The following is a 23,662-nucleotide window of genomic DNA, read 5'->3' as shown; positions in this document are numbered from 1 at the left end:
AGAGAAACCCTGTCTCTACAAAAAAAAAAAAAATTAATTAATTAGCTGAGCATGGTGGCTCATGCCTGTAGTCCTGGATACTCAGGAGCCTGAGGCAACAGAACCATTGAGCCTAGGAGTTTGAATTATTCTGTTGCACTCTAGCCTGGGCAATAGAGAGAGACCCTGTCTCAAAAACAACAACAGAATATGCATAATTTTAAAATCAGAAATAATAAACACATTTTTAAACTTACATGTGCTTTAGATAAAGTTAATATCTCAAAAGGAGATTCTCTGCTCCACCAGCAAAACACATAATTGAATTATCCTACACTAACCCCAAGAGGTTAGATTATGCTGAGTAACAAATATATCCAAAAATTGTTATGTCTTATAACAACAAACATTTATTTTTTGCTTATACTCTATGTCCACTATGAGCTTTCTAGTGGCTCTGCTCCACATTCCTTATTTTAGGATTGAGTCTGAGGAGTATGGTCATTTTCCAAGGCAAGGGTAAAGAGCTCTGGAGGTTCTCACACTGAAAATGAAATGCTCCAGTGCAGAAATATATGTTAATTTCCACTCAACTCATTGGCCATGAGTATCATGAGGCCAAAAAATATAATCTGACTGTGTACCTGAAATTTATTTGACAACAGAACTAATAAGGATCTCTTATAACTGCAAATTCATCCCCTCCAACACCACCACCACTAGCAGCGACAAAAAACTGGAGGAATTTTTATGGTAGTGTTTTTTAAAAGGCAAATCATGATCTGTTGGTTGATCTTGAAATCACCTCAGTGGTCTATGATCAATAGTGTTTAATAGAATGGAAGAGAAAAGAAAATGTCAGGGCACATTGCATGTACAAAAGGTAAATATTATGATATATTTGATACACATATTTCGAATAAATACAGATGTGTCACAGTGTAAAATGTATTTCTTTCTGTGGGTCCTGTAAAAAAAGTTGAAAGTCATTTTCCTATGGGAGTCCCAACTAAGGCACATATATGGAAACATAACAATTTGCATACTAGGTTTTTCTAGTCCAGTGCCCTGTGACTCTGAAAGGCTGGGGAAATCTTGTATCAATCTCAAAAAACTCAGTCAAAGTTTTACTCTTTCTTTAATAGTATGGTCTCTCAATGATAAATCAGTTGAGAAATATCATAAAGCAAACTCAATTTTTAGCATCCTTTAAGTGCTAAGAGTATAATTACATTTTATTTACCCTAAAATAAAAAAGTCAAGTTTCCAAAGTTTTTCTTATTTCCATACAGCCTCATTTTATTTTTTTAAGGAATAGATATACTTTTTATATTAATTCAAATGGTATCCTTGACCAGGATGAATTGTAATATAATTTTTTTTTAGTTTGTATTGCTATTAACATAAAGTATTGTCATGTTTTATAAGGTGATAATTTTTATCAGGCTTACTTATTTTTTGATGTTTAAGGGAAGAAAGCACAACTCAAAACCATAATCAATTGCAAAATACCTTTTGTATAAGTATCTAACTCCTTATCACATGCTTAACATGCACAATTTTAAATCTTTTATTTCTTATTTTCAACTGAGAAAACACAAATTTGAAATACACTAGCTGTACATGTTTATGGGAAACATGGCATTTATCAATTTTGTTTCAAATTTTTCATTTCCAAAATAAATTCATCTTAACTCTTAGTTTCTATCACCCATGTGAAAGGTTTATAATTGCTTACTTAAATATACAAGTTCCAATCAATGTTTTCTACCCTTCCCTTCCTACCTACCCTTCATAGCACCACCAGTTCAAAAGCCAATCTTTTGTTTCTACAGGAAAAATGCTTGCTGACCAGCCAAGAATAAAACACACCTCACATGGTACAATCTTCTTTTACCTCCCAGATGACTCTAATGCCACTTACTAAGGATGCCAGAAGAGGTTTCCTGAGGAAGAAACAATCAATGTGAATTAATACCATCCTGACATTCAGCAGACCCAAATAAAACATGACTACGTTTAAAAGAATGGAAAATAAAAGATTATCCTCAAAATAACTTAGTGTGCGATTTCTTACCATATAAAAGGAAGCTCTGGTATGGAAAAATGATAAACATCCTGCATTTGTTAATAAAGGAAGCATTATATTCAGTTCAGTAACAGCAACTTTTTAAAAAGTGATGAGTCACAATATTCACTTCCTTCCTGGCGTTACTCAGCTACGTGTGGGTAAAAGAGGATAGTACTGGGAACTAGACTCTCTGTATCCCAACCAAGGCCACTAAGACATTGCAGGGATTTGAGCAAGAAAACAAGCCTGGCTAGACTTCAGGAACTCCTCTGTAAAACCAGGGGGTGAGAAGATAAGCAAATTTGAAAATCTCTTCCATTTCCAATTGGCTACAGTTCCATTGTCTTAAATATTTTACTGATTATGTATACTAGTAAATACATGGTTAATAATCAGCTTTCTAAAGCTGCAAAAAAAAAGTCATTTCTTTTCATTATTCAAACTGAATACACTAGAACTAATATGTTATGAATTTTCTATAATTAACATTTTATGATCAAAAATTATAATATCTATCCTAATTCTATTACTTTTAAAGAGCTCCAAAAGACATATACAGTAATATTCAGATCATTCTCTTTTCATAAGTTTTTTGATTGCTAAGCTATCAAGATGAAAAATAATCCCATGAAAATGTGCTTTCTTTTAAATTAGTAACAAGCACTACAAAAATCCAGCTGAATTTTTGCAGTATATGGTTTAGGACTCCAACATATGAGATTTCTTAAACTATTTGACATTTTTTTCAACACACACAAAAAAAGTTAGCAAATGAATACCACAGTCAAACGTTGACTATCTGCTAAGTGGGATGGCAAGAGAGAACTAGTACACATAACCTTAAATTGTGGAGAGTTGGGGAAGACATATAATTGGGCACTGGAATGTGTCTTATTCTTATATTTGAATAAAACTATGTCTGATGTTCTAAAAACTGACAATACTGTACTTTCAACTGAGTAAACAATGAAAACATCCTAGGAAAAAGCAACTCAAGAGAACTAAAAAACATTCTAGTTAGTAAATATTTTGGCTCACATCTTAGAAAACAAGAACAATATGCAATGTTTAAAAAGACATTTTAAACTCTGCTATGTTAGACTAGTGTGACAAAGTGAATTACAAACATTAATACTGTCATTAAATATTTAGAAAAATTCTTGCAGAATAGATCTCTAAAAGGGGTCATGTTGCATAAACTGAAGACAGTATTATTATCAAGTTTGCTTCCTACAAAGCAGGAGATTCATGAGGTGGGAAACTCTCCTATCTCATTGTGCACTCCAAAGTCAGTTGGTTACGTTCTGCTATACAGACTTTCAGATGCAATGGTGTAAAGCAGAAACAGCTGCACTGGACTTCGTTCATCCTGAAAAACAGACATTTCTCAAGCATCTGCCAAGTGCAGTCTCAGAATTACAATATGTCAGACTTTATCCAAAAGGAGATGCTCTTATTTTACTACATCATCCAAATGCTTTTCAGAAGAAACTGCAAACAAGATCCCCAGAGCCACATATTGCTTGGTCCAAAATGTTCACTACATGGTAGAAGTAATAAAGCAACTATCAAAATGATTCTTGTTCCTTTCTATAATTACAGGTGCTTTAGAATATTGTCAGATTAACACTGAATGCGATACCTCTACAACTCCATGGCCTACATTGCTGGGAAGATTAGAAGAACAATAATACTCAGAGCTGGAAGAAAAATAATTCTCAGAGCAGGAGGAAGAAAAGAGCTCTGGCAGAAGTAGGTGCCTTTCAGAGAAGGATATACTTTACACAAATGAGGAAGAGTGGCCTCTTGAACACTGTGCAACTCTTTCTGTTTGTATCCACAGTAATCTATGAGTTTGGGCACTTAGACTAGATTGACAAGACAGGCCCCAGGTAGCTTCCCCACTAGCAAAACCCAAGAGAAGCAGTAAGCAGCCATATCCAATAAATAAGACACTAATACATTGCCCAACTTTATAATTATTGGGGGCAAGCTCCAGATAGTTTTAAATACAAAATTGCAAACACAAAAATAGTCATACAAATAAGAGTGAACAAATATCAATAAAAACCAGCAACATGAAGAAAAACCATGAACTCTATGAATACATTAATAGCCATAGAAACACTTAATAACAGTAAAATGACTCATTTAAATCTAATTGATATATTCAAATATATATGTAAGAATATTAGTGAATAAAAAGAGAATCAATTAGCATCTCAGAAAATTAAAAACTTAATAATGGATACAGTTGAAGATAGAAATAGCTAGATGGAAAATCAAGTTGAAGACTTCTACCAGATTACAATGTAAAAGAACACAGATTTTACAAAATATTTCAAAAGAATATTCAGAAGAAAAAACTAAAAAGAGACATATGGAGAAATATAGGAGAGAAATGGTAAAGGAAAAAATTTCAGTGCTAAATTAACATTTGAATCTTCAAACTGAAAAAGCGTTACAAATATCAAGCTGCTTGAATAGGCAAAAAAAGACCTATTTCATATTTTGCAAAAGTTATAATTCAAAGAATAGAGCAAAAAAATCCTAAGGGTTTGGGGATGGGCAGGATGCCTAAAAGAAATAAAATTTAGATTGTCTAGAGACTTCTTATCGTAAAAGTGAAGCTAAAACAATGAGGGGTAATTGATACCAATCAGCCATTAATAGGAAAATATGTTTTAGTTAATACATAGAAATATAATTATAAAAATTATGATATAAATAGGATTATAACTTCCAAAGATAACTGGTAGAAAAGGAAAATAAAGCAAACAATTCCAAATAACAGAAAAAAGTAGTTATAACAAAAAACAAGAAAGCATGGTAAAACAGAAAACATTAGTAAACTTCAAGGAAAAGTCCAAACATATTAGCAATCATAATAAAGTTTAATGGGTTAAATTTGCCTGTTTAGAATCCAGAAAAATTTGAAATTGTGTTTTTTTAAGTCTTTATATATGCTGTTTACAAGAAATCCACCTAAAACTCAGTGACAGAAAATGTTTAATATAAAGGGAAGAAATATAATTTACTAGGTAAACACTAATAAAAGAAAATAAATACAGTATGAAAAATAGAATTCAAAGCAAAAGTATTAAACAGGATCAAAAGGAATATTTCATATTTATATAAGATGCATTTCCTAAGAAATAAGTTATGAAACTGTAACCATTTTCTTTTAATACTTTGTCATGAACATTTCCCATAAAGTTACTTACTTTCTATATTTTCTATTATATCTAAAGACAAATTTACTGTTAAACATCATTTTTAACACTGCTTCATAAACGATACAAAAGGCAATGTTTTCCCTAATAGTACACATTTAGGATTTTTTTTCTAAAATACAAAAAACATGCACTTTCATCTCCATCACCAGTGGAAATGCTCACCTGAAGATTAATGACCTCCTCATTTCCCAATTCAATAGTTTCCTCACCCACACTCTCACACTTCTCTATCTTCCTCTGCTTAGAAATCACACCCTCTTGGGCCGGGCGCGGTGGCTCAAGCCTGTAATCCCAGCACTTTGGGAGGCCAAGACGGGTGGATCACGAGGTCAGGAGATCGAGACCATCCTGGCTAACACGGTGAAACCCGGTTCTCTACTAAAAAAAATACAAAAAACTAGCCGGGCGAGGTGGCGGGAGCCTGTAGTCCCAGCTAGAGCCTGTAGTCCCAGCTACTCGGGAGGCTGAGGCAGGAGAATGGCGTGAACCCAGGAGGTGGAGCTTGCAGTGAGCTGAGATCCGGCCACTGCACTCCAGCCTAGGCAACAGAGCGAGACTCCGTCTCAAAAAAAAAAAAAGAAATCACACCCTCTTAATCACTCTTCTCATGCTTTTTCATATCCATCTCTTAAAAGCTATCCTTTCTCTTGATTGGTCATTTTCTTTTGGCCTTTTTGTTTTTGTCAGGCTATTTACAAATGTATTCTCAGCCAACTGAACACTGCCCCTCATCCAGAAAGCACAACATCTTCCCCTGCTCCAGTGATTGCTTCCACTCAAGGACTTCGGTTCCTGCATACTGAAACATCTTATTTCCTACCTCTCTACACCTAAACCTTCCATTCCTACTAGGCATGTTACATTGAGTCCCTTAAGCCATTTCCATTCCTAGTTCTAAGGCTTATCTCAAAACACACTTTAATTTGTGGCTTATAGATTAATGTTCAGGGTCTAGGTAATAAACACCATAAATTTACAGAAACTTAGTATAAGTAATCTTGTGTATACAATAAAGAAATGGGAGGCGGCCGGGCGCGGTGGCTCAAGCCTGTAATCCCAGCACTTTGGGAGGCCGAGACGGGCGGATCACGAGGTCAGGAGATCGAGACCATCCTGGTCTACACGGTGAAACCCCGTCTCTACTAAAAAATACAAAAAACTAGCCAGACGAGATGGCGGGCGCCTGTAGTCCCAGCTACTCGGGAGGCTGAGGCAGGAGAATGGCGTAAACCCGGGAGGCGGAGCTTGCAGTGAGCCGAGATCACGCCACTGCACTGCAGCCTGGGCGACAGAGCGAGACTCCGTCTCAAAAAAAAAAAAAGAAATGGGAGGCAAAAGGGAACATAAATAGCTATGAATATCAATGCATATATATGCCTCTGGTAAACCCACAAGCCTGAAGGTTAAAAACAATTGTGAACTAGGCCTATACTCAGCTGGTACAAAGCAAGGTTGCTGTACAGATTGTGTATGCACAGCTGTTTTGACTGGATCTGAACCCACTCCAATTGGCTGATGTTCTGGCTTTTCTGATTGTTTAATATTCTAAGCCTCATTCCTATTTGTGAGCACTTAACAAAACTTACAAAAGGAATGAGTCACTGAACACTCTGCAGTGCTTGCTAAGTGCCAAAAATAGATCGTATAAAACTAACCTGTACTTCTTTGATAGCTGTACTAGGCTGACATCAGGGGAATACTGTTCATGATAGTTCAAAAATGAAAATGAATTAATGTAAGTTGGATATAAGACTATTTAAATGCCCCCTAATGAAGAATAACACCTGATGTCAGCCTGGTAGGAGGTTTCTGGTGGTATGTTTTAGAGTTCTATGCTTTGCCCTGTCTAATTGGTTATTCATAATTTGAATGAGGGAAGATGATGGCTTGGAAATTAAATTTCTAGACAAAGCAAACCTTGAAAGATGACTAACTGATGGAATAGAAGACTTTGGACAAAAAAAAAATCAACTGAATAAATAATAGATCACTGCAACAAAGCAAAATTCAAAAGAAATACAAAACTTCTGGGATCCAAAATTTGGATTGTAGAATGCTCATTGGGAACAAAGTGGCTTAACAGCAGCAGGTCTGAGTAGACTAAATGGTCTTAGCTGATGCCAAATTGAATTCATTCGTGTGAACTGGCTGTCAAGAATTAATTTGCTCTTGAACTACATTGAGGAAAGAACAGGGCTACATCCTTTATATTCAGCCACCAATGGCCAGAGAGATCAAAACTGAATGTGTTTAGGGAAGGCTGACCAGAGTGGAGATATAAATACAAACCATCTCAAAGAAGTGGTTTCAGAGTATGATGTTCCACTTGGGGCATCATATTAGCTGTCTTCAAATGCTGGGAACAAGGAAAAAGAAATAAGGCTTGTTTCTGTCACTCACAAAGTACACAATCAGGTCCAAAACCTGGAAACTCCAGGGAGAAGCTTTTCAGTTTAAGAAAAATGTTTTCAATAGATGAGGATTTCCCTAAAATAGAAAGTTTCCCATCATTGGAGGTGTCTGGTATTGGAAAGTATGCTCAATATGTATGCTATAGGGAGGGGTGAAGGCATCAAGTATTGTTGGGATAAACAATATTCGTATCACGAACAACAATTTGTAAGATACTGCCAGCCCTATGACTTGTGTTAACTAGAGTGTGTCTAAACAGAACTATTGTTCAAACTGAAGCATGCTTCAAAAGGCTAGGTCAAGCCCCATCTCTTCCATGAAGCAAATCATGACAAAAACAGATCATATCTTCCACAGTGCTTACCTCTAGTATTAGACCATATGGAACTCAATTAAACAGAGTATTAGTTTGCTTTCTAAAAAATTGTATTTAAAATAGTCCATCTCACAACTATATCATAAGCAATCTCGCTACGGCTTGCCTCAATCCACTAAGTACCTAATGGCCACTGAAATTAAACTTGTCTACTCACTGCTCCTCTTGTTTTTTATATGGCATATATTCAATGTTTTTACAGCTGACAATATCTTCCCTGCTGTAAAAGTGATGAAATACACAGTATTTGGGAGTTCCCGGTGGTGCCTCTCTATCTTATTAAATTTTCTATAGTTTTCCATTTAAAACTTCTCAACTCCCTATTGAAAACAATGGTTATAAAACTGAAATCCATTCTTACAGTTTTTGATGAGAGCAAAATCTGCCTTTTCCTCCCCGTTTTTACTTGAGAACCTATCAATAGATGGCTCTGAGAATACAGAAATCCCAGGAAAAGAAAAAATTCGAAAGGAAAAAAAGCCAAATTTTAAAATTCTCTAGAGTCTACAGTAATAGACAGTAGCAAAGTATTACACTCTCAAGAACCAGGGCTACATGTCTTCTTCATTGCAACTTGAAAAATCTGCAGCTCTATACTGTCCTGATTACCTGAGAACACTCTCTTGAGTAAAACAGGTTTGCCCTGTCTAAGCATTGGCAATACTAAAACAATGAATTTTTTTTTTTTTTTTTGGAGACAGAGTCTCGCTGTGTCGCCCAGACTGGAGTGCAGTGGCGCGATCTCGGCTCACTGCAAGCTCCGCCTCCCGGGTTCACGCCATTCTCCTGCCTCAGCCTCCGAGTAGCTGGGACTACAGGCGCCCGCCACCTCGCCTGGCTAGTTTTTTGTATTTTAGTAGAGACGGGGTTTCACCATGTTAGCCAGGATGGTCTTGATCTCCTGACCTCGTGATCCACCCACCTCGGCCTCCCAAAGTGCTGGGATTACAGGCTTGAACCACCGCGCCCGGCCAAACAATGAAATTTTTAAAAAGGAAAATGTTTTCTTCAGTTAACTTTATGATAAATGCTAATCCTTAGGGATAAAATGAAAGAGTAGATAAAGTAGAAAGCATAAACACATTTAGGTTTTAAATTAAGTCATTAGTGTTCAAATCAAGTTTGAAAATGTAAAAATATAATTGCTTCTCTAATCTTGCTTAGGCTGTTTAGGCCAAAGGCTCAAAAATATGACAGATTACTAGAAAGGAGATTTGGAATTCAACTTAGCAACCATATCCAAAATGGTATAGAATCATTTAAAATGTACACTTAATAAATTAGTCAACCTTAGCATTTAATAATGTCATAAGTCTGGCCAAAAATGTCCAATGTGAAATCACACTCTCCACCTGAAAATTAAAAATATTTGGAGGCACAGTTAAGGAAACACACATACATAAATGGCTCTAACTATTCTATAGAGCCAACTGGACATTCATTTAATTAATTTAGAATGACTCAGAGGTCAAATATTCACATTTTTTCCAGTATTCTGAGATGTGTAGCCTAAAAGTAATTGATTCTGATTCTCCCAGTGCCTCCACGGCTTTCTTCTATGAAGCCTCAGTTCATTCAATTCAATTATGTTCTTTTTGTTGTTTTATTTTTAGCTTAAGAGACTACATGGTTAGTCTAAATACCATGTAAAAATTTATGTACATTACATACACAGACTTCACCACAGTTTTGAGGAGAACATAGATCTGACAACATATTCCAATTATAAGCCTTCACATTACTGGGTATGGAACAATCAACAACCTGCTCAAATTACTCTACTATAAGCAGCAATTGATTAGAGCTGGGAGCCTTGTAATATGACAACCAACCATGGCATCCAGAGAATCTAAGGGGAAACTGACCAACAAACTGAGTGTTCAAGGACAGGAATCATGTCATATTTAGGGCTGCATCCCTAGCACCTCGTCAAATCTTTGGAAAAGGCTGAATAAATATTTGTTGAATGGATAAATTAATGCATGGCTATACTGATACAGCAAATCTGGACTGCAGAAACATGAAGGCACCTGCTGAGGAGGCAGTGGATGCTGAAACTTGGGGCAGTCTTCTAACAAAAAAAAAGGCCTCCACAATCACTAAACCCAGGAGCTTACCACAAACCACTTCCAGTTACTAGCAAGATCTGAGGATACTCTTAATCTCACCCAACCACCACAGTGACCTGCAACTGTGCCATTACGGAAAAGGCTGACAGCCTCATGGACCCTAGAATCAACACCTACAGCCACAAAGCTTTAGCTCAAAAGCTTTTGTTAGAGCTGCCACTGCCCTGCCACCTTCAGCGGACACCTTTCTCCCACATTCTCACTTCCTTCTCCCAAGTACAAGGTGGATAATGGCTAAAACCTGGTTTTGCATCTGCTCCAGGTCCTCAGTTATGTGAAGAATATTCTCACCTCAAGAAGCAACAAGCTTTCCAAAACAGGGGAATTCAAATATAAGTATGAAAAAGCTTAGGAGAATATTACTTATGATAATAACTAATTTGAACTAATCTGAGTACTTTGTATCTGCCAGCCCTTATGCTAAAGGTTTATGTGCATTGTTTTATTTAACACTTCTGACCATACTATGAAGTAGGTCCTCTGAATACCCACTTGACAGATAGCAAATTAAGCTTCAAAAGGTCAAGCACCATGCACAAAGTCACACAAGTGATAAATATCAGAGCCACAACCATACAACACTCATAATCTTAGCTATTACTCTATATGGCCTCAATGTATTAGAGCATGTAACTTTTTTTGGCATTCACAAGGAGTAATAATATTTTCTGCTTTTTAGAAATAATTATTTCATTTTCCCTAGACGTTGCCATCTCTATTTAGTGTCTGGTATTTAAAAGTACATCTGGTACAACATGTACTTTATGAATTATAGGAACATGAATTAATCACATTCTAACAATCATTATCTCTCACTTGTATGGGAATTTGAAATTATAATTCCAAATGTTTCCATATAAAAGCATGTATCTAAGTATTATTTTGCATTATAAAATAATACATGTATTTAAAATACACATGAGAAAACAAAAGAAAAGCATAAAAAAGTCTATCATCTCACAACCCAAACACAACTGTTAACATTTTGGGAAACATATAATTTAGAGCTCAAAAATATAATTTGATTACTCACATAAACATGATTTCCAACGAAAAGCCATAATTCAAATTCAAAATTTTTTTCAAGTGTTGGAAAGACCAATGAAAAAAATTTTTTATATAATTTCCACATAGAAGTCAAAGATAAATTTGTTTAGTCATCATGAAAAAGAATTTACAATTTGGAAGAAAAAGCTGTTATTATTCACCATTCACAGTAACATCCATCTTCAGTGAACATTCAAGTATGTTCCTATGGTTTCAATGTGTTCCCTCCAAAATTTACATGATGCCAAGGTAATTGTATTAAGGGGTGAGGCCTTTAGGAGGTGATTAGGCCATAAGGGCTCCTCCAATATGAAGGGATTAAAGCCTGATATGGTTTGCCTGTGTCCCACCCAAATCTCATCTTGAATTATAGATCCCATAATTCCAATGTGTTGTGAGAGGGACCCAGTAGAAGATAACTGAATCATGGGGATGATTTCCCCGATACTGCCTCATGGTGGTGAATAAGCCTCACGAATCTGATGGTATTATCAGGGGAAAACCCTTCCACTTAGCTCTCATTTCCTCTGTCTGCCACCAGGCAAGATGTGTCATTTGCCTTCCACCATGATTATAGGGCCTCCCCAGCCACGGGGAACTGTGAAAAGCTATTATAAAAGAGGTTTCAGGCAGCTTTCAGCTGGCTTGCCCTTAGCCTTCCACCATGTGGAAGTGTTTCTCTCCTCTGGAGGTGTGCAGCCATGAGGCCCCACCCTGGAAGCATCCTCCACCTGACAACACAACTGCCAGTGCCTTGATCTTGGATTCCAGACTCCAGAACTGTGAGGAAATAAATTTCTGTTCTTTATAAATTATCCAGTCTCAAGTATTTTGTTATAGCAGCATAAAATGAACTAAGATATACCTCAATAGGAATCTTAGGAATAAATAAACTCTACATTTCTCAGTAGACTGATTTCTTAAAGGATCCAATGACTTCATGTTGACTTAAACTCTATAAAGAGATGCTCTCAGATGCAACCCTTTAGATGTTCCATGATGGCCTCTAATGGTGCTTTTAACTAAGAAAAATATACAAATAGCAAAATGAAAAAGAACTTTGCAAGCACACCTGTCTAACTCTCCTTACTGCAGGCTTTTCTAAGATTCCAGCATCTCAGTAAGTTGGCGGCAGGCTGGATGAGAAGCCAATTCCCGGTCCAGGGTCTTCTTGGTCTTTATTTAGTATTTGACACATCAATATTAATATTATCTAAATAGTAGTATAGAAATGACATATAATTTAGATTATAGGTACCTATCGTTTACACTTCACACTCACGTTTGCTGTCGTTACAAAAATACAAGAGTTTGAATTAGATTCCATGTGCCTCTGCTTCCATTAAGAGCTCTGCATCTTTCTTTCCCCTTTCAACCCTGCTCCCTCCTCATTCCATAGGCACCCAAGTAGAAACTCTGCCCATTCCTATACCACTCTGGTTAAAGCAATTATCATGTTGCTATGAACTGAAAGCTGCTCTCCCAAAAATCATGTGTAGAAGCCTCAACTCCCAACGTGGTGATATTTGAAGACCAGGCCTTTGGGAGGTAATTAGATCACAAGACTGGTGCCCTCAGGATGGGTAGGCCCTTATAAATAGACAGAGAGTTTGTTTTCCTTCTCTTCATCGTGAGAAAAGAGCAAAAAGATCACTCTCTGTAAGCCAGAAATAGAGGTCTTTCAAAAGCCAAATTGACCAGCACCTTGATCTTCGACTCCCTAGCCTCCAAAAACATGAGAAATAAGTTTCTGTTGTTTAAGCCACCTGCTGTATGGAATTTCATTTTAGCAGCCTGGGCTAACTAAGACAGATATCATCCCTCTTCCCCAGTTGATATTTCTCTTTATGTCATTTCAAAACTTAGCCCAGGGTTGCTAGCTAACAAGGAACCTGAACAGGGAGAAAAAAAAGTAAAGGAGCTGTAAAATGATCCAAAGGTAAACTGCCAAGGAGAACAGGTGATGATCAATAGGGAAACGATGGAGAGCAGCCTGATTCTCAGCACCCTGGGTATTTACTTTCTCCACAATGCTTCTCTCTGGGATAATCTCTCCACTTGTTGCCAAGACATTACTTCAAACCACATTGAACACTTTCTAAAGATTAATAAACATTATGTCAAACGATAATCAAAAATGGTTTAAGAAATCCAGTGATACATCACGCTATGCTTGTTGAGGTTTTAAATTTAATTTAGAAGCATTTTGCCTTCTACATTGTTCAAGGTGTTTATAAAATATTATTTTTTAATAATAAATTGAAGGCAGTTTTCATTTTAAAAAAGAAACGGCAGATTGACTATTAATAGACTATCTAAAACAGACCTTAGCAACTTTTTGTCTGAATCCCCTTTACCTAAGATAGCCAAGCACTTGGTAGATACTTAATAGCTATGTGATGAATGGCTGAACACTAACAAGGAATGTTCCTCCATGTTTTATCTTTAATATTCCATCTTCTGAATACTGCTGGAAAACACATGCCTAGACACATCCTATAAGTGGAACCAAACTCTCTCTTCCTAATGAAGTTGCAAAATATATATATAACAAGGTCTAAAAATGTTAAAGTATATTAATTTAGTATTTTAATAAGTTGTTTCCATTGAATCACTTATGAATTTAAAGGTTCTCATAAAAATATAATACATAAGCTTTGAGTGCTTTTATTTATTCATCACGTAATTAATGTAAAATACTAAAATTCCAAAGAATCTTTTTAAAAGAACTTTCTGAAAAGCTCAAACTTCGCTAGAACATTTTACTTTGAATTTAAAAAAAACACTTTTTTCTTGGTCCTTAGTCTTTTCTTCTCGACACCAGTGAGTATACAAACAAACAGTTAAGGGGTAGCATAACACTGTAATCATGGCTAAATTGACCTAGATGAAAACAAGACAAGTCCAAACAAAAACTAAGCACTGAATCAAACACAAGCATCTGGCAGGATTCCCAGAAGGTCACTAAGCTTGGACTTCAGAAAACTGTCAATGTTTCCCGAAATTTTCAAAGATCTCTCTGAGTAGTTCATGGGTAAAAACGAAAATGCCCAAGAAAAAACATGGAGAAAAAATTATATTGAATTATTTGAAGTAACACAGGTGAAAAAATTATCCTTTTCACAACTGGTAACTTCAGATTTATTTTCTTAGCATTGTAAACATATTACTTTCAGTGCTCTTTAATTAAAGAAATATTTTAAGTAAATGTCCCTGAAATTTAACTGGGATCAGTGGAACAGGTATAACTACAGTATTCCAATGGTATTCTGTAAGTTGGATTATGTACCTCTTTGTCAACATTATCTGATTTTTCAGAATGCAAGACAGTTGAATGAAAAATGTACTAAGTAGAATACAAAAAATATGAATTGTTATCCAGTGCCACCACTAACTCTTCATGAGCCCTAAGAGTGACATATCCAAACCTGTTCCCTCATTTATATTAAACAAATTCTAACATCCCTAACCATTCTAAAAATTCTATGAGTACATGAAAATCCTATGGAAATAGTTAGTGTGTAGATATGTTCCAGGGACTCTCTTTATAAATGACATGATTACTTTACTCTTTTCACAATAAATTTCAAACATTCTAACACAGAACACGTCTAAAAAACTGTTCTCAGGTGATTCAAATGTCCAGTCAAGTTTGGGAACCAGTGGGTTAAAGCAGTGATTCCCTAGGTGTGGTCTCTGGCCAGCCACAGCAGTATCAATTGGGACCTTATAAAAATGTTGTTCTTTATATATTATTTTCTGAGAAACTTTAAATACTTCACTTATTCTGAGACAAATTATCCCACTAAATAAAACAGAAAAATCATGAAATGAACACCACATTAATAACCTAAATTACTATCTCCTTTTAGGATCTCACTTTCAGAGGTGAAAACAGAAGAGAGAGCTCAGCTTAAAGCATTCATTAAGGCCCAAAGTAAAATAATAGCACTTACTATGAACCAGGCACTGTTTTAAGAACTTTACAGGCCGGGCGCGGTGGCTCAAGCCTGTAATCCCAGCACTTTGGGAGGCCGAGACGGGTGGATCACGAGATCAGGAGATCGAGACTATCCTGGCTAACACTGTGAAACCCCGTCTCTACTAAAAAAATACAAAAAAACTAGCCGGGCGAGATGGCGGGCGCCTGTAGTCCCAGCTACTCGGGAGGCTGAGGCAGGAGAATGGCATGAACCCGAGAGGAGGAGCTTGCAGTGAGCTGAGATCCGGCCACTGCACTCCAGCCTGGGTGACAGAGCAAGACTCTGTCTCAAAAAAAAAAAAAAAAAAAGAACTTTACATATGTTAACTCATTTACTCCTCACAACAGCCCTACTGAGGTAGGTTCTACTACCCCAATTTTACCAATGAGGAAACAGAAGCAAAAAGTGACTATGTAACTTGTCCAAGTTCAAACAACTAGACAGTAATGAGGTCAGGATTCAGGGCTAGGCAGTCTGGCTGCAGAGCACATTGTCTTTAACCAAGAGTCTATGCAGAAAATTGAGGAATTTGGTCTCATGGTTCATTTTCTTCCTATGAGACTGGACCACTTACCAGAAATAAACATTTCAACTTTGTTTCTCACAAAAATAGTAATGAAGCAAACTAAAGAATTACCATTGCATGCTAAGAAATATAATCCAAAGATAATAAATACAAAATAAAAACACATATCCATTTCCTGTGATAGGTTTTATTCATAACAGTTTCAAGATTGACCTTAATAGTAAAACCATCCACTATGGAACAAAGAGGGCCCTGAAAATGAACCTAAATGAATGCCAGTTAACCCTCATCAAAATATTTCTAAGTGAGCCAGGTTATGTAAACCAAGTACAACTTCTTTATGATCATATCTGCTCTGGACCCTACGTCTATGCGAGGAGAATCATAAAGTCACTGTGGGGCATTGCGATATTGATCATTCCTAGTTGGCCATTCACTGCAAGCAGTGCTGCCACATCTGTCACTCTGAATTGCAACATCATAGACTCTCTTAGCTTTTCAGTTAAGTTATCCAGAACACATCATTTGATTACTGAGAGTCTGAATTTGCTCCTATATATCTCCATTTTTCCCATCAAGAGATATGCCTCTGACCTTCTTTTTCATCCCCACAGCTACTCCTCTTTCCACAGTAAGTCAAATAGAAAACCCTACTTATTATAAATTGTAATTACATTTAGTTTAATAACATTAAATTCTAATTCTAATCATTTTAATAACATTAAATTATAATTTTTAAAGTATCCTAATGAAGATCTGATTTCCTGGAGGACTTACTAACGTGCTTAGATGCTGGAACTTGCTTTATGTTTAGTCTTATAGAAGTCATATAAGATTGGTAACAGGCAGGTTACAACCTCTTGCATTTAAACATGCCAGATGAGTCATAAAAGGCATTCTCAGTAATACACTATTCAACTTATCACTAAAATAAAAGAGAATGGAAATTAATTTCAAAGTACGGAATAATTTGGCATCTTTTTTGGCATTAATACCATAAATATTTTTCACTAGATCTACTTGGTCCTAAGAGGATAATAGAGATCAGTTCCAATCAAATAATGTGAAAGGAATTGATTGTATGCGTGTGTGACTTGAAGTATTTTGAAATTATTGCAGCTAAGAAAGAAAAGGACTCATTACCTCACCTACCCCTTTTGCCAGTTTAGGCTTGTCCATGCTCTGCGTCCTCATTTTGCTTTCTCTTATATTTTCTTGAACAAACCATAATGTAACTGGATAGGGTTTCCTTTATTCTCTCTGTTAAGAACCTAAGAAACACCAGATAGTACTTCTAAACTAGCTCTCCTGAAGACTACACCATGCCACTTTTAGATGCTCTCTCATTATTTGGATTTCCTTTTATAAAAAAAAGTATTCTGAAGAACCAGATTTCATGGCTATTTAAATATGAATGTTAATACATTATAAAGGCTACCAGAAGGTGAAATCCTTCACCACAGTGACTAAAGAAAAACTAGGCTATTGATTTGAAGCTAATCTAACACTTTTTTCCAGAAAGTTCCAAAAAGTATGTAATAAAATTACAAGGATAATCTGAGGATGTCCATATAGTCACCTTCTAAGGGTGCAGTTGGTATTTAAATACAAAATCTAATCATGTGTCAACACAGATATTATTTTAAGGTGTTTGAGGATTATGTTGTTTATGGTATGTATACATGAGTTTGTATTTTAAGCTAACAAATACTTAACTTACTATGCTAGGCACTTTGGAAGCATTATTTCATTTAACTCTGACAACAATGTGAATGTGAATTATGAGGTAAGTGTACTAGTACGCCCCACATTTCACAGATGAGGAAAGTGAGGCTCGGAGAAGCTATGCAACTAACTATCCAAGAGCACAGAGAAGTAGAAGAGCAGATCTTGAACCCAGGTCTGCCTCAGACCAAAGTTCCTGTTCCTAAGCACTATGTAAATTTCCCCCAATTCTTTAAATGCAAGCTTAGTACCTAACCCTTAACAAGTCTATATACCTCAGTCACAAATTGGCACAGAAAAAAAGCAGTTTGGAAAATAAATGTTCTCTGTACAGAAAATCTTGGTAGAGTTAGCACTGTGTTCATTGCAGCACACATGTGCTGGTATTGGAGTCATGCCTATTCCAGATTTTCTTATCCAATGTCAGATTTCTAATCCATTTAAGCCCATTTGCAAAGTCATTCTATTTTTGTACTAATGGCTTAGAAACAGCTGGAACTATTTTAGCCAAAATTTTGAAATCTCAGATATCTATAAAAAGAAAAAAAATGGTCCACTTCAATAATCCAGAGGCCTGCAACACTGAATTCCCTTTGACTAAAGAGAATTGGCATGAATCCCTTAAACCCTCAACTGCTTTAGGAAAAGAAAAAATACTGCATATGAGTTCTGTAACCTGCACTGATGACAGTGATGATACAGGAACATCTCATCAGGGGTCAAAGATTCCTGTTATTACAGCTGGAAGACTCATGTATATTTCTTCCTTGGCTTCATTTCAACTTTTAGAAAAGGAAAAATTCCTATTCTCTCCTAAAGCAAGTATTCAAATTCTACTGCTTAAAAATTATTCGGTGATGGTTAAGTCTCCCCTTTATAAGATCTTTTAAAGTGCCCAGTATGCTTTTTTAAAAAATATGGGCAAAACTCTGCTAATAAATAACTAAAGTTTTTCTGAAAAGTGGTCTGTTGCCTCCTCCCTTGGTGGAGGGAAATTTGCAGGTGTCTTCCCTGATTAAATAAGATCCAACCCAACAGTTTTCAAACTTGAGCAAGCACTAGCGTCACCTGGAGGGCTCATTAAAACACAGGTTTCTGGGCCCCAACCTCAGGTTTTAGGTTCAGTGGGTCTAGGGCGGAGCTAGAGCCCTAGATTTTGTTTGTATTTCTCAAAGTTACCAGGTGCTTGCTGCTGCTGGCCAGATGCCACACAGCGAATCACTGCCGTAGTTCTCTGCTTTCTATAGTCGACTGCACGTTGGAATCACCTGAGAAAAGTTTTAAATATGTTAATGCTCAAAGTCCCACCCCCAGAGATTCTGAGTAATTGGTCTGGGGTGCTGCCCAAGCATCGATTTTTTTTTAAGGTCCCGGAATAAGTCCATAACGCAGCAACCGTAAGGAACCTCTGGCCCACCCAACACAGCCCCAGACCCACAGCTCTGCGCGCTCAGCGCCACGTGTGGACGGACGCTGGAGACCCTTCCAAGAAGCTAAAAGCAGAGGGTGGGGTTGAGCTCAGGGGAGTAAATCAACGCACGTTATCGTACTCAGAGGCCAAACACTCCAAGGCAGGAATCTGCACCCAGAGAACCTCACAAGATTCATTAACATGAAGTAACTTTGCAAGACAAATCCTGACATCTCAGCCTCCAGCCTGGGCGCGGAATTCACCGGACGGTTCACCAACTGCTTTGGCGCAGGGAGAAGACGGCACCCCCGGGAAACCCAAAATGCCAAATTGCAGCCACTGGAGGGCCAGCCCTGAGGCCCCCCGAGATGTCATTCTGGCAGCGAGACGGGAGTAGGAGGTATCTCCTTACCTGGCGCAGTATCCAGGCTCGGGGTTGCAGTCGCTGCCAGCTGAGTGTTGCACCAGGGGGACAGGTATGTTTCAGGCAGTGGCAAGCCCAACCCGAGCAAGACCTGAGCTGAAACAGATTGGCAGCCCTCCGCCCGGAGTCCGTTCTCCCTGCAGCGGCCAGTGCAGAGCGCAGAGGCTCAGAAACTCGCTCTCAGCCCCCTGGAGGCGGAGCCCGGGAGATAAGGTTCGCGCTCCCCACCCGCCCCCTTTCCTTGGCCGAGGACCAGAGGGTGGATTTTGGATCTGGATCTTGAAGGGCGAACTGCTAGTGTCGCCCTGGTGGAAACACTCAGTACAAATCCTGCTAGCATCAGAAAATGCACGATTGAGGACTGAAAACGAGGGTGGAGGAGGACCAGGGAAGCGCGAGGAGAGAGGCAGAATAAGGGACTGCCAGGAAAGCAGGAAAGGCAACTCATTGAAAGGACAAGCACCAAAGGAGGCAAACACGTGGGCAAAACCAGAGCATCGCCTGCACTGATCGAAGGAGGCCTGCCTCCCTCGCCGAAGAAGAACTCCCCTCTGGGGCATCAAGGTCCGTTGCAGCGGACTGATGTTCCTTGCTTTTAACCAAAAGTAATAGCTGCCCCAAAACCTGAGGGAAGTTCACTTTCAGATGGTCAAGTGGGCAGTGACCTTTGAGGACTTAGCAATTACAAGGGAAGCCTCGGAATAAGGTGACAGCCTTATGACAAGATAAAGATTCTGTCTGCTCTGCCCGTTTGAGTCCATTCTTCACAGAGCAGCCAGAAAGTTCTTTAACATTCATGTGCTTTCCCTATTACCTGTCTTTCTTCTTTTCCACCCCACACCCCTCCTACCCCAACACAAACAAGACCTGTTGCCCTTTCTTATACACACCAGTGTGTTCTCATCTCACTAGGCATTTCTTCTGCCTCCAAAACTTTGTCCTATCATAGTTGTCTGCTTCTGTTCATCAAGTTCTCCACTCAAATGACACTTTGAGTGAGTCCATCCTGTATATCCCATCCAAATGGAATGCCCAGCCCCACTTTGGTTTCAACAGATCACTTATTGCTATCTGAAGTTTTTTATACGTTTGTTGCTTGTTTGTTTCCTATCCAACTCAAGCTATGCTCTATGAGGGCAGGAAATTGGTCTTGTTCCCAGCTGTGTTGCCTGAGCCTAGAACAATACCTGGAATACACAAGGTGCTCAATAAATATTGGCTAAATGAATGTGTGAATTAATTTCTTCCCGTGGGAATAGGTTCACAAAGAAATGCCTTCTTCAATAACTAAATCTCACTTAATTCAGGTGTGATACAAACATCTTCGAATTATCATTTCCTGAATTTCCTTATTCATTTATGTTGGATTCTACTGTTATGAAAATATGATAAGAGAACATTGCTTTGGATTTGGTAACGTCTTATTAGATATGACACCAAAAGCAGAAGCAATTCAAGAAAAAGTAAGTTAGACTTCATCAAAATTTAAAATGTTGTGCTTCAAACCACTCTATCTAGAAAGTAAACAGCCCACAGACTAAGAAAATATTTGGATACCATATATACAATTAGATTCTTGTGTACAGATATATAAAAATCTTACAACTCAAGAGTAAAAAGACAATTTAAAAATGCACAAAATATTCAGACGTTTCTCCAAAGACGATCTACTAAATGGCCAATAAGAACATGAATGAATGCTAAACATAATTAGCCATTGGAGAAATGAAAATTAAAACCACAAGCAGATACGCTTTATACCACTAGGATGGCTAAAATAAGAAAGACAAACAATAAGTGTTAGGGAGGATGTGGAGAAATTGGAACACCCATGTATTCCTAGTGGGCTTGTAAAAATGATTCAGCCACTTCGGAAAACAGTTTGCCATTCTCTAAAATGTTCAATGTAGAGTTAACATATGACCTGATAAATTCATTCTTCAGTAGATAGCCAAGAAAATCAAAAATGTATATCCACATCAACACTTGTATATGAATATTCATAGGAAAGTTACTTATAAAGCCAAAGGTGGTAACAACCCAAATGTCTATCAGCAGATGAATGGATAAGAAAAGTGTGTTCTATCCCTACAATGGAATATTATTCTGCCATAAAAAGGAATGAAACGCTACATACTAAAGCATGGTTGAACCTAAGCATGTTAACTAAAGAAGCCAGTCACAAAAACAAAACAAAACAAAACAAAACACTTACTGTATAATTCTGTCAATATAAAATGTTCAGAATAAGCACATCCATTAGAATAAGCACATTAAATCGAAGGGCCTAACACATAATAACTGTATTCTATCTAAGAGGATATGACCTATGTATTCTATCTAAGAAAATATAACAATCCCAGTTTCCAGACTTCTCTTAAAAGTGATATGTTCATTACAACAATCATTCTCTTAGCAACCTCTGATATTTCTTTAAGTGCTGCACAAGTCATGAATTCATAGCCCTACCCTGAAAATAACTGGGAAATATTTCAGATGCTCACTGCTGAACTATAGACCTTGGGCTGCTGTTTCCAGAAACATTACAGCCCAGAGGCCCATGATTTTACAGGAGTGATTGTAGTAGTCCTTGGTTTGGGTTCATATGATAACATCACTGGGACATTCAACCTGCCAGTGTCCACATGGACTGGTTTACACATGAACCTTTGAACCAATGGGGCCAGTTAGAGGTCTCTCCAGGACTTTGGAAGGAAAGAGAGTTAGTTAGTTGTTTTCTTAGATTGTGAACTCCAAGTACCATGTAAGCCTAGCTCTTCCTAGGAGAGACACTGACTGAGAATGAAGCCAACAAAGAGAAAAGTAGAACTCAAGAAAGACAGAAAACAAGATACTGACATCATTAGAGTAGCTACATTCAGCCGTTACTGAAACTAGGCCTACTTCTATATTTTTTCCCAGTGAGCCTTTTTTGTTTAAGCTCATTTGAATTGAGTCTCTGTTGTTCTCAACCAGAAGAACTCTAAACTGAACACCCAAAACCAATTCAGATACTGAAAGACTCTTAAGAAAACAGAAGGTCCATATAAAATCCTTTTGTATCTTAAATTCTGCTCAGACATTTTGCTTTAAATGTTAAATATCAATGCTTAAAAGAGCTTGGCAAAAATAATAACTATTTTAATAAGTTCTCTTAAAAGTCCAAAACTCCAAGGAAATTTGACTGATTCTAATTTGGTTGAGTCACCTGCAAGTCTTACTTCTGAAGCATGTTCTTAGATCCAGATATAACACCCCAAATTGACAGGTAAAGATGAAAAAAATCACACATATACACTGAAGTGTAGTCACAGACTACTTGGACATAATTCTTCTATTTTATCATCCTCAATTTCAGAGTCCCAAAATCTTCTCACCAAGAGAACATTGAGTGAAATCATATTTTCTAGGGTTTAGCTCACATTTCTTATATTTTTATCTTAGGGCTGAAAGTCCAATTCAACTTTCCTCACATTAAACCATAAGTAAAAATAAGAAACTACCTTATTTCTAACTAGCTATAGAGATGATTTCCTATTAGGCCTCTTCTTACAGAAACTCGTCAAGAGATGATTCTTTGTGGTAACCCAGTGAAGAGGGAGGACAAGAGGTGGTTGACCTCTGTGTTGAAATTGTTTATATACAAGCATCCTCAAAGCAGAGGGAAGATATATTTTTTGTTAGTTAATTTATTTTGACTGAAATGTATCTAAAGTGAAAGCACATGGCAAGTACTGGTTTCCCCTTGAATTACGGTTAAACCTTGAAAATAGAGGTTTATCAATAAGGATTCTATAAGCACTTGAATTCTTTACAGACATGGTTAGTAACAGACTGGGATCAATAACAGAATTAAATTTCTATTAATTTTGAAGTTAACTTATGAGTATATATCAAAATAATTGTTTATAAAGCTCCCTTGGTTGGATGTGTATGAGCACATGTAAAAAAATGGGAAATATTTGAGAATACTGAAGTTATTTGGTGTGTTTTTCTAAAAGCTATAAATATCCCAGCTTCTTAACTTTTCTTAAAGGCCATATTTTTATTAGTCCAGCCATTCTCTTAGCAGTCCTCGTTTTCTTCAAGTGCTGCAAAGGTCTCCAGCTAATTTTTCATGCAGAAAATCAGTGAAGACTACTTGGAGAAGACATCCCACAGTATGCTGCTTGCTTCAGAAAAGAAAAAGAATCCTGTACTACTTAGTTTCACAAATTCTCATTAATTATCCCTAGATTTTTACCTGATGTAAATGACGAGTTGATGGGTGCTGACGAGTTGATGGGTGCAGCACACCAACACGGCACAAGTATACACATGTAACAAACTTGCACGTTGTGCAC

General features: G+C 37.2%; 1 protein-coding gene across 1 annotated transcript in view; it reads right to left on the bottom strand.

The window, feature by feature from the left end:
- Positions 1-19,501, bottom strand: part of COL21A1 (collagen type XXI alpha 1 chain) — a 203,160-nt gene extending 183,659 nt beyond the window's left edge. The window contains exon 1 of the mRNA XM_017893237.1: positions 19,308-19,501. The gene's annotated coding sequence lies outside the window, so the exon portion shown is untranslated. The remainder of the gene's footprint in view (positions 1-19,307) is intronic.
- Between the last annotated feature and the right edge of the window lie 4,161 nt (positions 19,502-23,662).

Source organism: Rhinopithecus bieti, unplaced genomic scaffold, assembly GCF_001698545.2.
Source record: "Rhinopithecus bieti isolate Rb0 unplaced genomic scaffold, ASM169854v2 scaffold_23303, whole genome shotgun sequence".
NCBI classification, from domain to species: domain Eukaryota; kingdom Metazoa; phylum Chordata; class Mammalia; order Primates; family Cercopithecidae; genus Rhinopithecus; species Rhinopithecus bieti.
Note: the sequence above shows the minus strand (reverse complement) of the source record. Positions and strands in the feature narration are given on the sequence as shown.